At 44.2% G+C, this 16,961-nt stretch overlaps 1 protein-coding gene across 1 annotated transcript in view; it reads left to right on the plus strand.

Moving 5' to 3' along the window:
• Window positions 1–6,258: 6,258 nt before the first annotated feature.
• The window catches only part of LUZP1 (leucine zipper protein 1), a 63,487-nt gene continuing 52,784 nt past the window's right edge, over window positions 6,259–16,961 (plus strand). The window contains exon 1 of the mRNA XM_014586524.2: window positions 6,259–6,278. The gene's annotated coding sequence lies outside the window, so the exon portion shown is untranslated. The remainder of the gene's footprint in view (window positions 6,279–16,961) is intronic.

Below are 16,961 nucleotides of genomic sequence, written 5' to 3' on the forward strand. Positions count from 1 at the left end.
AGGCACTGCGGTGTGGCCATCCCCCCCGGGGGGTGGTTTCTCACTTTCTGTCTCTCTGTCTCTGTCTTTCCAGCGAGTGCACACCCCCTATAGCAAAAACCTTTAAAAAAAGATGCTTTCTTCAGCCTGGTATAGTAGTGTCCAACTAGCTGAGGCAGGGTGGTGTGAGTTTGGGGCCAACCTGAGCAACGTAGCTAGACCCTTTTTTTTTTTTTCATTTTTTAATTTTTGCAATATGGTATGAATGTTCCCCAGAGAGAGAGAAGGAACACATTATTCTCCAGGGGGTGTGGCCATGCTGCTGGACCTTCTTCTCCAGTCTCTTCTCGGGATTTTGGTCATGCACACACATACACCTGGTGCGGTGTTCAAGTCGCTAGACCCTGGACTCAAACTGTGCAGTTGGCCATCCAGTTGGGATCCAGTCCCTTAACCTCCGTGCCATTTGTTGGGTTGCAAGACACTGACTTAAAAAAAAAAAAGAAAAAAAAAAGAAGTTAGGGTGCTGGATTCTATGTGGTCAGCTGTGTGAACTGTGTGGTTTGAGCCCCAGCTGCTTGGACACCATGTTGTGTGTGCCCAAAATCCTGGAGAGGAGGCTGGAGGAGGACTGTGGCATGGCTATTCTCTGTGGGGGATGATTTTTCACTTTCTCTCCCTCTCTCTGGCAAGTGCACATGCCCTATAGTAAAACTGAAAAAAAAGGGGGGGAGAGGGTCTCCCTTACAATGCTTCATATTTAGTGGGGTTTAAACAATTCTGTCTTTATAGATTAATAGTATTATATCAGGCTTTTATCCTGTCACTGAGGTTTAATTCACACTACTAATTACTAACTCCTTTATAGTTTATGAAGTTTTGTGTTTTTTTTTTTAAAGAAAAATTTGGGGGACCAGCAGATGGTGTAATGGCTATGTCACTGGACTCCCATGTAGTCGACTGCGGTTTGAGCTTTGGACCCAGTGGCTTAAACTCAAACCGGCTGCGTGTATATCCAAGATCCCGAGAGGAGAATGGAGAAGAAGGGATTGCAGTGTGGGCATCCCCCCCGGAGGGGGGTGATTTCTCGCTTTCTGTCTCTATGTCTCTCTCTGTCTTTCTGGAGAGTGCACAAGCCCTATAGCAAGAAACCTCTCCCAAATAAATAAATAAATTTTTGCCATATGGGAAGACAGAAAGTGAGAAATTACACCCCAGGGGACTAGCAGTTAGCTTAATGTCACTGAACGCCCATGTTGTTGACTGCGGTTTGAGTTCTGGACCCCATGGCTTAAAGTCACGCTGGGTGCGTGTGTGTGCATGCTCAAGGTCCCGAGAGGAGAATGGAGGAGAAGGGATTGCAGCATGGCCATCCCCTCGGGGGGGGGGGGTGATTTCTCACTTTCTGTCTCTCTGGCAGTACATGCTCCCTATAGCAAAAACCTCTCCAAAAATAAATAAGTAAGTAAATTACACCCCAGTAGGATAGCCACAATACAGTCCCTTCTCCTCCATTCTCCTCTTGGGACTTTGGGCATGCATGCCCACGTGCCTACCATGTTCCTTTTCTTTTCTCTTCTTTTTATTTTATTTATTTATTTTTTATAACAACGGCCTTTTTTTAAGAATTATTTTATTTATCTTTATTTATTTTAATTTGACCAAGGAGGGACAGAGTATGAGAGAAAGGTAAAGTAAGAAAGCAAGCTGCCAGGTCTGGGACTTGAAACTCCGTTGGCTATGTGGGAGTCCAGAACACTTAACCACCACGCTACCTGCCAGCCCTGTGCCTGGCGTGTTTCAAGCCTCTAGGTCTGGGACTCGAACCATGATTGGTCATGTGGGAGTCCAGCACCTTAACCACCATACCACCTGCTGTCCCTGTAGCATGAAGTGTTCTTACAGGCATTATCACCTTTGAACTTAAGGATGCCATTGTCAGATGGCAAGGCAGGTACATTTATTCTTATTTTAGCTGAAACTTAAGGTTAATAACTTAAATTCAGATTTTACTTTCCATCTACCTCTTAGTGCATTAAACAACACTGCCATTTATGGTTTCATCTGCTTTCTTGTTTAAGATTTTTGCCATGGGTGCATGTGCTCACTGGAGAGAAACAAGAGAGAAGGAAAGTGAGAAGTCTCCCTCCAGAGGGGATGGCCACACAGCAATCCCTTCTCCTCCATTCTTCTGTTGGGATTTTGGGCATGCTGGCACACAACCTGGCAGGATTTTCAAGCAGGCAGTTCTGGAACTCGAACCGTTGGTGGCAGGTGGGAATCGAGCACCTTAACCGTCATACCACCTGCTGACCCTGACTTGCTGTTTAAAACTATTTGAATTCCCATAGTAATGAATTATGATGAATTCCATTTTGGAATAAATGCATTTTTCTTTTGAAACTTAAAAAGCTGTATTTTGCATTGCTTTTTATAATTCAAAGGGAGTTGGATGAATTTGATTTTTTGTTCTTAAAACTAAAATTGGAATTGAATTTGAATTTGAGCCTAGGCAGATCATTACATTTGAATTAAAATATTTTAATTCTATTTCTCATGGATTCAGCAAGCACTTATGAAATGTCTTTTATGTACCAGACCAGTACAGAGGGTGAGAGGTGGGGAAAGTCTTAGGGATTAAAGTATTAGAGTGAAAAAAGAAAGAATTTAAAGTTAGGTAGACTTGAATGCAAATCCCAGCCTTGCTCCTTATTAATTAGTTGCAAATTACTAACCTCTCAGAATTTTAATTTCCGGGAGTCTGAACTGAGGATAGTAATACTAATTGTTATGAAGAGCAGGGTGATGTATGCAGACCACTTAGTGTAGTATGTGCTTTGTGAGACGTTACTGCCTGTGGGTAAGCGAACAGACAAATGTTTGGTGAGAGAGCTGATCAGGACAGGAAGTGCTGGGCTGACCTAATGCAGGATAGAGGGGATGATTTGGGCTGCTGCCTGTATACTGTGTTCTGCTGTTGTTGAAACTTGTAGCTCTCACTGGTATTTGCCAACATTGCTTTTGACTTCTCATATAGTAGAAGCCAAGTCATTCCTATGGAGTTTAAGACATTTAAAAGCAAGACTTTTAAACCTCCGTTACAGTTCAGTTGGAAAAATTTGCACATTCCCACAGAGTAGTGAAAGGCGCAGAATGCCTCTGTGGGCCAATACCTGTATTCAGTTTCCTGAATGATGTAGTCATTAAAAGCAAGATTGACCTCCCAGGATAAAAAGGTCCAGTTGACAGTGTGTGTGGCAGGTAACCTGAACAAGGTGAAAGACTAAAAATGTGTTTCTGAGAGGGCGTCTTACTCATTTGTAAACGTTTATTGAGCATCTGTTCTACGTCAGGCACTGCTCTGGGCTGCTTGGCGTACAGTGGCAGTGGTGGGAAAGCCGCTTGCTAATGAAGGGACTGTAAATGGATAATAGATCTTGGATATCAGGAAATGCTAAGAAACATGGAAAGAAAGAAAGCAGGAGAAGCAATTTTCAAGTTATTGATATTTATCGAGGAGGGGGTACCTATTTTAAAATAGGATTTTATTTCCGATAAAATTATAAAAATACTTCTTTGGGGGCCAGCAGGTGGTGGGGTGGTTAAAGGTGCTGGATTCCCACATGGCCGACCGTGGGTTGAGTCCCAGACCTGGCGGCTTGCTTTCTCACTTTCTCTCTCTTTCTCTCTCCCACTCTCTCTCTCACTTTGTCCCTCTCTGGGCAAATTTAAGGAAAAGAAAGAAAGAGAGATAGTTCAATAATAATAAAATAAAAAGATGCATTGATGAGACAGCAGAAAATTAACACTTTGTCTTCTTTTCTCCCATTATTTTGCATTTTCACCATCAGCCACATCCCTGGGAAGGAGCAGCCTCAGAAAGGAGAATGCTGAATTGACTATAGATTTGTGTGTTTTAGAAAAAATCTTGCTTACATGCAATACATTTTTCATTTTCTGTTCATTGAAAATTTCTAGTTCTTGGGACCAGCAGGTGGCGTGGTGGTTAGGGGTATTGTACTCCCACATGGCCAACTGTGGTTCGAGTCCTAGACTTGGCAGCTTGCTTTCTCGAAAGCTTTCCCTCTCTCAGTCTCTCTTGTTTGGTCCCTGTCTGGTCAAATTAAAAAAAGAAAAAGTAAATAAATAAAATTTTAAAAAAGAAAATACTAGTTCTTTGAAGGTTTGCTTTTTTTTTTTTTTAATGAATCTTTAACTCTCTAACATGCAGAACACTAAATGAAAGAGAAAAGCAAATACAGAACGAGGATCTTGAAAAAGTATATATTTTTAATAGTAGACACTCAATAAACAGTTTGATTTTGAGAGAAGGAGGGGATGGAAACAATCAGCCATGGCAAATTTGAACCGTCTCTAGATGGTCAAACCAGACCCTTAAAGTCATCACAGTGAATGCTCTAGTAAGCACACTGTTCAAGAAAGTACGCACTGTTTCCCCATCTTCAATTTTGATGGCACCGCTGACATCGTCAGGGTGTGAGAAGACTATCTGTTAGCAGCCCTTGTCAGCCTTGTGGCCAAGCTCAAGACTTTGGCACCTTGTCCTTATGGTACTATCATGGCTGCTGTTGAGGTTGAGCCTTTTAGAACTTGCAAGTCTTATAATGAATGAAAGTCTGTACCTTTCATCCTACTGTTAAAGAAACCAAGACTCAAGAGTAGTGAAATTATTTTTCCCAAGGCCTAGATACTAGAATATGAAGTCAGATGATGTGGATTCCTTCAGTGAAGTCATCAATTGAGTCATGCTTTCAAAATGTGTTCCCTTCCCCCAAAGGATGTGATCTTTCTGTTTGAGTTCTCTTTCTGGCTTCTAGTTGGTTATTTTTTTTCTGGAGAGGTTTTTGCTTTAGGGCATGTGTGCTCACCAGGAAGGCAGAGAGAGCTAGAGAGACAGAAAGTGAGAAATCACCCTCTGGGAGGAATGGCCACGCCGCAACCCCTTCTCCTCCATTCTCCTCTTGGGATCTTGGGCACGCACGCACACGTGCCTGGTGTGAGTTTAAGCCACTGGGTCCGGGACTCGAACTACAGTCAACTACATGGGAGTCCAGCGACATAACCATTATGCCAACTGCTGGTCCTACTTGGTTATTTTTTGCTTTACCTTACCAGACATTGGGAGACCCTAGTAAGGTGTAAGTGGTATTTTATAGCATTCTTATTAAAAATAAGTAATTTTAAGAGAAAAGCTCTTAAAATAAGGCATATGGAGGAACAATAACTGGCCCTGACTTATACCACAAAGCAGCAGAGAAGGAGAGTTCCCGAAGAGCTGGTTTCTTTGCTTGGTACCATAGTTACTTTATTTTGCCCTCCCTTCCTTACCCATTTGCCTCATTTAAACTGAATCTTGTGAAGAGGTATGGCATAAGATGCTTAAGTGGAGTGAACCTGGATGCTGGGCCCAACTTTGCTATAAGCCTCCACTTCCTCTCTTTGGGCCTATTTGCCCCATCTTAAAAAAGACAGGCTGGGCTAGATGATGGCTCCCAAGGGTCTTTCCAGCCCTGATAGTCTTTGATTTCATGAATCCTGGAAGGTTCCAATGTTGTTTGTGAAGGGGTGCAGTTTACAGCTTGATCTGTGTACAACATAGATTCTGCATTGGAACTTTACCACAGTGTCCCTTGGATGGGTTCAGGCTTTTTTTTTTTTTTTTTTTTTTTTAAGAGATTTTTGCTACAGGGCACATGCGCTCGTCAAAGAAACAAAGACAGATAGAAAGCAAGAAGTCACCCCCAGGAGGGAAGGCCATACCGCAGTCCCCTCTCCTTCATTCTTCTCTCCAGATTTTGGGCACGCATGCACATGCACCGGCATGACTTTCAAGCCACAGGGTCCAGGACTCGAACCATGGTCAGCTATGTGGGAGTCCAGCAATCTAGCCATTATGTCATCTGCTGGTCCTCAGACAGGCTTTTTGTTGTTGTTGTTGTTTTTTAAACCAGGAGGAATTTGTCTGAGAGTATAGATTGTATAGATAAGCCAGTTTTGTTTTATTTTAAAGTAAGAGAGAGAAATCTACCTGAAACTTGGATTTGCAGGCAGTTCATTGATGTGACTCTTAGAATAGCAGCTGGTGTCTTACTGGATCTGTGTAAGATAGCACAGCCCTGTGGCATTTTCCTGATGCCATTGCAAAGAACAAGGAAGTTCAAAGTCCATGGTTTTCGCCTTTGCAAGAGGAATGCTGGCTTACCCCCAGCCCAAGCAGCATAGGGAGAGCTACCGAGGACAGGATTTTCTAGCCTCCTGAGAATTCCAACTTCCTAATGGTATGATCTGAGTCCCTCTCTCAGCTCTATATGACTGGAAAATCTGCAATTTACACTTGACTTGTTTGGCTCAAGTTCTTGGAATCTATTTCTTTAAAAAAATGTCACTAAAACTCCAGGACTGTTTGGATACAAGGCTGTCTCTGGAGCAGGCTTGATGTCTGTGTTCCGTAGTGTGGCTCTGTACCACACACCGTTTACCTTTTGGCTGTACTCTTCCAGGTAGGTGGGGCTTCTTCCACTTCTGCCTGAATCAGACGTGCTTAGCTGACTTCCCGATCATGTCTTATCTTGTCCTTTATTGTTTTCTTTGCCTTTTATTATTGTTTGCTACAGCTCAGTCCATCTTCTAGCTGTGACTCCACTTGAGGTAGGAGCGATGAAGCTAGGTACATCTTTATTTATTAGAAGAGAGACTTTAAAAGCATTAGTTTAGAGAAGGAGTTTAGGTTTCTATGTTCTCAGGGGTTAGGATGAGAAGGAGGGACATGGAAGCGGTATGGAGACTTGGATCCAGTAAGACACTTTAGAGCAGATGAAGGATTTGACAAAATGGAACTTTGGGTTGCTGACAGGGCAAAATACTGGGAATGCTCCTGTTTTGATAAATAGGTTATTTTTAGTGCAGAAAAAGTAGTTTCATCAGTGTACTGGAATCCTGCAGTCGTGTTTGTAACCTAAACTAATCGGCTTAGGCTGTGCCAGAAAAGTGTCAGGTGGCATGCTCATTTCCTCCTAACTTTTAGGAGGTTTAACTCCTGCCGATTGGTGGCTGGGCTTCAGGACGTTGCTAGTGGGGAGTAATGGGGACAGAAGGCCAGAAGCTGCTGCCTGCAGTTCTCCCGGTCTGAGGAGACAGAAACGGCTTGCTCAGTTTGCGCCCTGAGGTTTTCATCGGGGCTGTGGATGTAATGTAGTGTTTCCATCCGGAGTGTTCACTTGTGACCCCACCCCACGCATGACTGTGTGTGGAACTCCCTTATAATCTGATTTGCTGTTTTTCTAGTGAACTTGACATTCTGTGTCCACCTCTTCCGTTCTTGTCTTGGATATTTCACCCTGCCTTACCACTCTTGAATGAATGTTAAGTCTTCAGTACAGCGCTGTTTATTTATTTACTTTTTATTGCCAGTGGGCGTGTGGGCTCACTGAAAGAGACAGAGGAAGCATCCCGCACTGGGATACGGTCATGCCGCAGTCCTTTTCCCTCCATTTCTCCGTCCCGTTAGGGCAGGCACATACGTGCACCCAGCATGTTTTTCAGGCTGCCAGGCGGGATTCAGAGTGCGATCAGCTAGGTGGGGTCTGGCTCCCCTAACCAGTGAGCTCTGGGGCTAGCCCAGCACATGTGTATTGAGCGCCCACTCAGGTGTGTGACGGCACATTTGTAAGGGTTATGTATCTATTCGTGTGTGTTCCTTGGAGATTCTACATTTTACGTATATGAGGGATCTTCATGGCGTTCATGGAAAGCATATTACGGGGCTGGCCCTGTGGTCTAGTGGTTAAGATAGCCAGATCCCAAACGACTGACCACACGATGTGAGTCCTGGATCTGGCAGGGGAAACATGCTGGCATGTGTGCATGTCCAAAGTTTCAAAGGAGGCAGAGATGGGGAAAAAAGGGTTGTGGTGTGACAGTTCCCCAGCAAAGAGTGCTTTCTCCTCTTTCTGTCTCTCTCTGGCAATGTGTGTGTCCTCTAACTCTCCCTCTCTCTCAAAAAAAAAAAAAAAGTATGGAGAAACTATGGGTGGAGGGACTAGCAGTTAGCGTAATGGCTATGTCGCTGGACTCCCATGTAGTTGACTGCGGTTCGAGTCCCGGACCCGGTGGCTTAAACTCACACCGGGCACATGTGCGTGCGTGCGTGCCCAAGATCCCCAGAGGAGAACGGAGGAGAAGGGATTACAGTGTGCCCCTCCCCCCTGGTGTGATTTCTCGCTTTCTGTCTCTCTCTCTTTCTGGAGAGCACATGCGCCCTATAGCAAAAACCTCTCCAACAAAAGGAACTATGGGTGGATTTCAAAATATTTTTGCATCCTAATAAACTCATACTTTTATTCTATTTTTTCCATGAACTTTTTGAAGTACCCATATTACTCTGGAAGAATGTCAACTGATTAATTAAAGTGTTTTATTATAATTTTTAAATTTGGGTAAAACTTCATATAAATTACTAGATCAGAACATGGTTTTTGGTTTAATTTCGGTTTTGGTTCTTGTAGGGCCATTATACAGGAGGGGGTCATAAAGTAACTGGTAGATGTGCCCTTTGCCCTTAAAGAGTTTGGAAAGGTATGGAGAAAAACAATAGGTAGTATGAATTATTGAAGAAAATATGAAAACAAGTATAAACTAAATCAACTGTGCACAATTACCTACCGAAGTGCCGAGGGGCTGTTTAGTCAGCAGGGTTTGCAGCTCCCTACTGGAACAAATTTTGCTCCACTTAGTTTCATGCATAAAGATGTGTCCCAGCAGCTTACGAATGTGGCTCTTTGCTCTCTTCGGGTGTTTCATCCCTGGACTGACCTTGCTTAAAACGTAATAAAAGTATTCTGTGCCACTGATTTTCACGGGGACAAGAAAAGCTTGAGAGGTAGTCCGCTCAATAAAGCTGTTGTAGCTAGTGAGCTCTGACCCGTGGCACTTGTGGAGGCTAAGGGAGCAGAGGTGGTGCTGCTCCTGTTTCTGCTTCTCCTGGGCACTGGAGAAAGAGGCCACACACCAAAGTTCTTTGGTCGCTATCAGCTTGCCTTAGGTCTGCAAATTATTTAACATATGAGTCTATTTTCTCCTAAATACTATCAAATCCATTTTACAGATTTGATGGTACTCATAGGGCTGTTGTGAAGATTAGTTGAGAGTGTATAGGCGTGAAAGCACTTTTTGAAATCATATGTAAGCATTAGATATTATTCGGAGGTATGTTACTCAGGGAGTAGGAGGCATGGACTTTTTAAAAAGAATTATTTTAAAAGATTTTATTTATTATCATAATTTTTTATTTTGACTAGAGAGAGACACACAATCAGAGAGAGAGAGAGAAAGAGAAAGTGAAAAATCAAGCCACCAGGTCTGGGACTTGAACTACATTTGGCCATATGGGAGGCCAGCACCTTAACCACCACACCACCTGCTGGCCCTGAAGCATGGACTTTTGAGGTCCCTGTCAGGACATCATCTAGAGATTGTGAGTTTCAGATGATTCTGAGCATTCCAGAATGTGGAGTTCCCTTAATTGGTGTGAATAAGGCACATAATATTAGTTAATATTTCTTTGGGAGGGGAATACATGTGGAGATAAAGTATTTTCTCTTAAAAGTCTACGCATGTGTACTTAAAGGTCTACCTAATATAGGCACTGCAGTTTTCAGCATTGAGTCACTGAACATTTACTGAGATGTTACTGTGTGCCAAGTTCTATGCATGTGCTTGGATTCAGAGGTGCAGTGCATACTCCCGGCCTTCAGAAGCTCAAAGCTTGGTGTGTGAGATGAACGAACAGACAACTATAATACACAATAGTAAGTGCTATCCTATTGGGTCATCGGAAAAGTCATGACACTTTTTTTTTTTTTTGGGGGAGAGGTTTTTGCCATAGGGTGCGTACGCTCGCCAGACAGAGACAGAGAGACGGAAAGCGAGAAATCACCCCCCCAGGTTGTGGCCACGCCGCAACCCCTTTTCCTCCATTCTCCTCTTGGGATCTTGGGCACGCATGCACACATGCCCGGTGTGAGTTTTAAGCCACTGGGTCTGGGACTCGAACCACAGTTGCCTACTTGGGAGTTCAGCGACATAGCCATTATATCAACTGCTGGTCTCATGTGCTACACTTTTTCAATCCATTCATCTGTTCATGGATATTTGGGTTGATTCCATGTCTTAGCAGTTGTGAATAGTGCGGCAGTAAACATGGATGTGCAAGTGTTTTTTCAACTGAGTGTATTCCTGTCCTTTGGGTAAATACCCAGGAGTAGAATTGCTGGATCATATGGTAGTTCTATTTGTAGGTCTTTGAGGAACCTCCATATTGTTCTCCACAGTGACTATACTAATTTTTATTCCCACTAACAATGTAGGAGAGTTCCCTTTTCTCCACAGCCTTGCCAGCACTTATGATGTTGAAGAATTTTAAATACCAGTTATCATACCATTTTACTTCTGCACATGTCCATATGTATCTTTAAATAAGACATTTTGTCATATAACCCTAATCTCATGATCAACTTTAATAAAATTAACTTGTCCTTAGTAATATCTAATCCCTACCTACAATCAAATGACCTTGATCATCTCAAAATATCTTTGTGGTTGGTTGGTTAGAATGTGGGTCCATGGGAACCAGTAGTTAGCGTAATGGCTATGTCACTGGACTCCCACGTAGTCGACCGCGGTTCTCATCCCAGACCCAGTGGCTTAAAACTCACGCCGGGCATGTGTGCGTGCGTGCCGAAGATCCCAAGAGGAGAATGGAGGAGAAGGGATTGCGGCATGACCATCCTCCCTGGGGGGTGATTTCTCACTTTCTGTCTCTCTGTCTCTCTCTGTCTGGTGAGTGCACGTACCCTATAGCGAAAAACCTCTCCAAAAAAAAAAAAAAAAAAAAAGAATGTGGGTCCAGGGAGTGGTGGCACCTGCCCTCTGACAAAAACCTATGGAGGCTGGGGGATTGCAACATCGAGTCCATCTCTCTCTCTCTCTGTCTCTCTCAGCGCATACAATTGGGACCAGCAGTTAGTGTAATGACTATGTCACTGGACTCCCATGTAGGCGATTGCGGTTCGCGTCCCAGACCCGGTGCCTTAAAACTCATGCCGGGCGCGTATGCGTGTGTGCCCAAGATCCCGAGAGGAGAATGGAGGAGAAGGGATTGCGGCGTGGCCATCCCCCCTGGGGGGTGATTTCTCGCTTTCTGTCTCTCTTTCTGTCTGTCTGGCGAGCGCACGTGCCACACCACCTGCTGGCCCTTAGGTTGTTTTTCTTAATTTGCTTTCCCCTTCCCCTTCTCCTTCTCCTCCTTCCTCCTCCTTTCCTCCTTCCTTCCTCCTTCCTTTTTCCTTCTTCCTTTTTTTTTCTTCTAGTTGCTGGAGGGCATGTATGCTCACAAAAGAGAGAGAGAGAGTAGAAAATAGAAAGCACCCTACAGTATTGCATGATCGCATTGCAGTTCCTCCTCCTTCATTCCTCTGTCCTGTCAGGATTCTGGGGGTACATGCAAATGGCCTGTGGTGCTTTCTCAAGCTACCCCACACTGTGGTCAGACACAGGGATCCGCTCTCTCTGCAGAGTACTTAACTGCTGCTCAGTGGGGCGGTCTTCATCTGCTTTTTATTTAAAGCACTTTTCCCCTGTTCCCTTTTTCATGTCTTTGACTTGTTGCACAAATAGAGTCATTTTTCAGATAATGATATTTTTGAAAGCTTCCCAGGTTTTTCTAGTATTTAGCTAAGGTTGAAAACTGTAGAGATGAAAGTATATGTTTCGGGACTATTCTTTTTTTTTTTATTTTTAAAAAGAGATTTTTGCTATAGGGTACATGTGCTTACTGGAAAGACAGAGATAGAAAGTGAGAAATCAACCCCCCCCTAGGGGGGGATAGCCATTCTGCAGCCCTTTCTCCTTCATTCTCCTCTTAGGATGTTGGGCACACACACGTGTTTCTGGCATGAGTTTCAGAGTGCCAGGTGTAGGACTCGAACCATGGTCAGCCATGTGGGAGTCCTTTGACACAGCTGTTATGCCATCTGCTGGTCCCTCAGGACCATTCTTAAAGATAGGGTAGAGGGGTAGGGAATGGAAATATTGTGTGGGTGATTGAAGTGACCATGACAGATTAGGTATCTTCTGTAGTAGAAGTAGGGTGTAGCAGTAGCAATTAGTATATTCCAAGAGTGTGAGCCTCTCCATCAATTTCACTTTATTGTGTGAATCTTCTCTTTTGGTAGGAACTTTGCAAGTTGATTCTTGAACTGGCCTTGTGGCCTAATGGTTAAGGAAGCCAGATCCCAAATGGCTGACCATGGTTCAAATCCTTGCCTTAGTGCCTTGAAAGGTGTGCCCAGTGTGTGTGTGTGTGTGTGTGTGTGTGTGTCTGTGTTTGTGTATACCCCCACAAATCCTGACAGGATAGAGGAATGGAGAAGGGATTGTGGTGTAACAATGCCCCAGTGGGAGGGGTGCTTTCTTCCTTTCTCTTTGTTTTTCTCTCCAGTAAGTACATATACCCATTGGCAATTTAAAAAAAGTTGATTCTCTTAAGAATTAGAGACTCTGAAAAGAAAAAAAGCAGGTATAATTTTCTTTCTGTTGAGGCTCTTTTTTTAAAAAAAAAATATTTATATAATTTTATTTGTTATTATTATTTTTAAATTTGGCCAGAGAGAAAGGGAAGGTGAGAAAGCAAGCCATCAAGTCTGAGACTCAGAGTGCATTCGGCTCCGTGAGAGTCTAGCACTTTAACTACCATGCCACCTACTGGTCCCTGAAGCTCTTTTCTTATAGAACTAAAGACCATAGGTTGTTTTTGTTTTGTTGTTTTTTTCATTAACCAAACAAAATTGAGCATTGGAAAACAGGTTATTCACAGCAGTTCTGATATTTGAGGCTTAATGAAAGAAAACTTTCAGGGATTAAGAAATTAAGTCTGTACTCAGCATAAGAAAGAAATGTTGCCGTACCTATGCAGGTAGGAGGTTGGTGTGTCCTAAGCTGGGCCATAATAAAGTGCAACAAGTTGACCTAGAGTGATTTTCTCTAGTTTATGCCAAGCATCTTCCAGCAACTAGCCATGTATTCCGTTCTTTTTACCGACTAGCGCCAAATTAGCCAACTAATCTTTTTTAAAAATTTTTTTTAGTTTGTTTGTTTGTTTACTGTAGGGCACATGTGCTTGCTGGAGAGAGGCGGAGAGAGCAGTGGGAAGGTGAGAAAGCACCCCACAAGGGGGATGATCATGTTGTAATCTCTTCTCTTCCATTTCCCTCTTGGGATTTTGGGTACTCACATACATGTTTTTCAAGCCACTGAATCTGGGACTTGAACCAAGGAGTTGGCCATGTGGGATCCAAATACCTTAACCTCCACGCCATGTACTAGTTCACCAAATAATCTTATTTTAAGTAACTTACCAGATCTAAGTTCTCAACAATTTTGGGGGCAAAGTGACAGTATTGATCACTCGCATAGACAGAAATGGCATATTCGGTATAGACTCAGGGAAGAGTACCTGTAGCATAGGCTTTGAGGTACTAATGGGGTAATAGATGATCAGAACAATAGAAGGGCCCTTGGGCTCTTGGGTTTTTCCTATCCCAAGCCCTTTCTTCTTTGTAATTGACTCTCTTTACGGAACCCCAGTTTCAGCAGTGATAATCTCGTGGCCAGTAAGGTTTCATCATATCCCCATCTGCTAGCCCTTCCCCACTTTATTTTGAAGTAAATCACAAACATCATATCATTTCATCTGTACACATTTCAGCACATACCTAAAAGCTAGGAGTTATTTAAATGAAAAAAAAAAAAGTGCCGACAGGCCAGCTGGTGTCATGGTAGTTTAAGGCACTGGATCCCACATGACCAACTTTGTGGTTCAAGTCCTGAACCCATCGGCTTGAAAAATGTGCTGTGTGTGTGTGTGTGTGTGCCCCCAAAATCCCAGAAGGAGAAAGGAGAAGGGGTTGCAGCATGGCCACCCCCACCTTCTCTTAATCCTTCTGGCAAATGTATATGGTCTTATAACCAAGATGGGGGCGTTGGAATCTCTTGGTCCAGCCCCAGCTAAGTGAGTGCATAGAAAGCCGCACAGGGGTGTATAAGCCTTTGTGCCTAAAATTCTGATGGGATGGGGAAACGGAGCGGAAAGGATCCCAGTGGGACTACAACTTGGGGGCGGTGTTGCTTTCTCTCCCTTGCTCTAGTGAGCACAGGTGCCCTCTCGCAATGGAAAAAAGATTTACCCTCCCTCCCTTTTGAAAATAAATCACCAGAGAGCACAAGTACCTGCCAAAGACAGAAAACGTGTGAGAGACAGGGAGAAAGTACCCCCGCCGCTCCCCCATGGGACCTGGTAATGCTGTGATCCCTTCTCCATTTCTCCGTTCTGTTGGGACTTGGGTGCCACACACACACACACACACATACACACAGTGTTTTTCAAGTTGCTGGGGCCAAAATTTGAACTATAGTCAGCCGTGTGGAATCTTGCTCCCTGAACCCCTAGGCCACTGGATCCTCTCTCTCCCTCTCGCCCTCACCCTCTAACTTGTCGGTGCATGTGCTGTGACAGAGAGGGAGAGAGGGAGACAGAGAGGAAGCACTTCCCAATGGGTCACACCACAACCCACCATTCACCCTTCCTATCAGAATTGTAGACGTGATTGTGCACCAACATGGCCTGTTTTCAAGCCACCAGGGCTGGGAGTCAGACTGCAGTCTGCCATGTGGGATCTGGCTTTCTGTGCACAGCACCGAACTACCGTGCTCCAGAGCCAGCCCACTTCATCTTTGAATCCGTAGGCTTTGTCTCCATCTTTCCAGGTCTCTCTCGCTCTTTTAGGTTCATATAGAGGGTATTTTAGTTACTTGTTGCTGTGTAGCAACACTTAACACCATAGAACAGTATCTATTACATCACAGTTTCTGTAAATTAGGCATGGCTTAACCAGGTCATCTGCTTCGGAGTCTCACACAGTGCTCTGTCCAGGTTTCCGCTAGGGCAGGAGTCTCCTCAGGGTATGGCTGGTAAAAACCCTGCAGCCAGGTGCACTAGTGGGTGTAGGGAGGATTCATTTCTTCTCAGGCAGTTGGACTGAGGTCCTCTATTCCTTGCTGGTTGGTAGCTAGAGGCCACCTTCAGTTTCTTGCCACATGTGCCTCTCCAGCATAACAGCTTCATTAAAGCAAGCAAGAAGACCTGCTCCGTTGGCACAGCAATACACTCTTGAAGAGAAGGTGGATCCCACATGGCAGCCATGCTTCAAATCCCCAGCCTGGTCAGCCTGAAGTACATGTGCTGTGGCATGTGAGTGCCCAAGATCTGACGGGCTGGAAGATTGGAGGAGGGGGCTCACGGTGTGACCAGACGCAGTGGACCGTGCTCAGCCCTTTTTCCCTCTCTCATGCATGTAGTCTGTCAGGAATAAAGGGCGGAGGGATAAGGGGAAGGTAAGCAAGCAGGAAATGTCAGGAGAGTGCCAGCAGAAGAGAAGTCACAGTCTTTTATGAGCTAATCTCAGAAGTGATGTCTCCTAACTGTTGCCATATGCTCATTAGAAGTGAGTCACTGTGTCCAGCCCACGTCTAATGGAAGGGCCCACATAAGAAAACAGATACTGGCCCAGCCTTCAAGGCACAGTCAGTGACATACTGAGCTGCAGTGCTGGAAGCTACATGGCCGACCATGGGTTCAGATCCTCCACCAGGTCGACCCGAGACATGCTGAGTATGTGTACCTGTGTCCAAGATCCTGATTAGCTGTGGGGCTGAGGAAGGAGGTTCACGGCATGACGAGACCCTGTGAAGGGGCTTTCTTTGCCTCTTGCATGTGCACATGCACATACTCTGTATCATGAATGAATAAATGCATTAAAATTTTAAAATAAAAGAACATGGATACTAGGAGGTAGAGATTACTGAGAGTCATTTTAGAAGACTGCTCACCTTTTTTTTTTTTTTTTTTTTTTTTTTTATTGGGAACAAAAAAAAGAGCCCAAGAGATACAGCAAGAAATCACTCCCCAGGGGAGTAGGCCATGCCACAATCCCTTCTCTTCCATTATCCTCTCAGGATTTTAGGCACTCACCCACATGTGCTTGGTGTGAGTTTCAAGCCACTGGATCCAGAACTCAAAATGGCTTCAGTCATATGGAAGTTCAGCACCTTAACCACTGTGCCACCTACTGGCCCCCTTCTAGAGTTGAACTCTAGAGACCAGGTGTGATGATTATTAATATAGTTGCCTTTTTTACTACATTACTGATGACAGTGGAAAGAAAAAGGCCATCCTACCCTTGCATTTTATCTGTATCTATTTGTATAATGACTCTTGTGTTCAGCAGTTTTTTTCCTATTTATGTCAGTAGTTTTATGTAGCTGTCAAGTCATAGGAGGGACCAACAGTTGGCATAATGGCTATGTCACTGGACTCCCATATAGTTGACCACGGTTTGAGGACCGGACCTGGTGGCTTAAACTCAGGTCGGGCGCATGTGCATGCGTGCCCAAAATCCTAAAAAGAGAATGAAGGAGAAGGAATTGTGGCATGGCCTTCCCCCCTGAGGGGTGATTTCTCGCGTTAATTTCTCTGTCTTTCTGGCATGTACATGCGCCCTGTAGCAAAAACCTCTCAAAAGAAAAAAAGAGTCATAGGATAGTTTGATTGGCTCTGAGATCTTTTGCCTTGATCAAGACATGAACCAGTCACCAAGTCCTTAACAATATATTGACTGTGGGACCAGCAGATGGCATGTGGTTACACCACTGAACTCTCACATGGCTGACTGCGCTTTTAGTCCTAGACCCGGTGGCTTCAGAAATCACACTGTGTGTGTGTGTGTGTGCGCATGCGTGCGCACACACCCAAGATCCTAGGAGGAGAATACAGGAGAAGGGATTACGGTGTGGCCATCCCTCCTGGGGGGGTAATTTCTCACTTTCCCTCTCATGGTTTCTATCTCTTT

The sequence above is a fragment of the Tupaia chinensis genome, unplaced genomic scaffold (assembly GCF_000334495.1).
Source record: "Tupaia chinensis unplaced genomic scaffold, TupChi_1.0 Scaffold000146_1, whole genome shotgun sequence".
Lineage (NCBI taxonomy): Eukaryota > Metazoa > Chordata > Mammalia > Scandentia > Tupaiidae > Tupaia > Tupaia belangeri.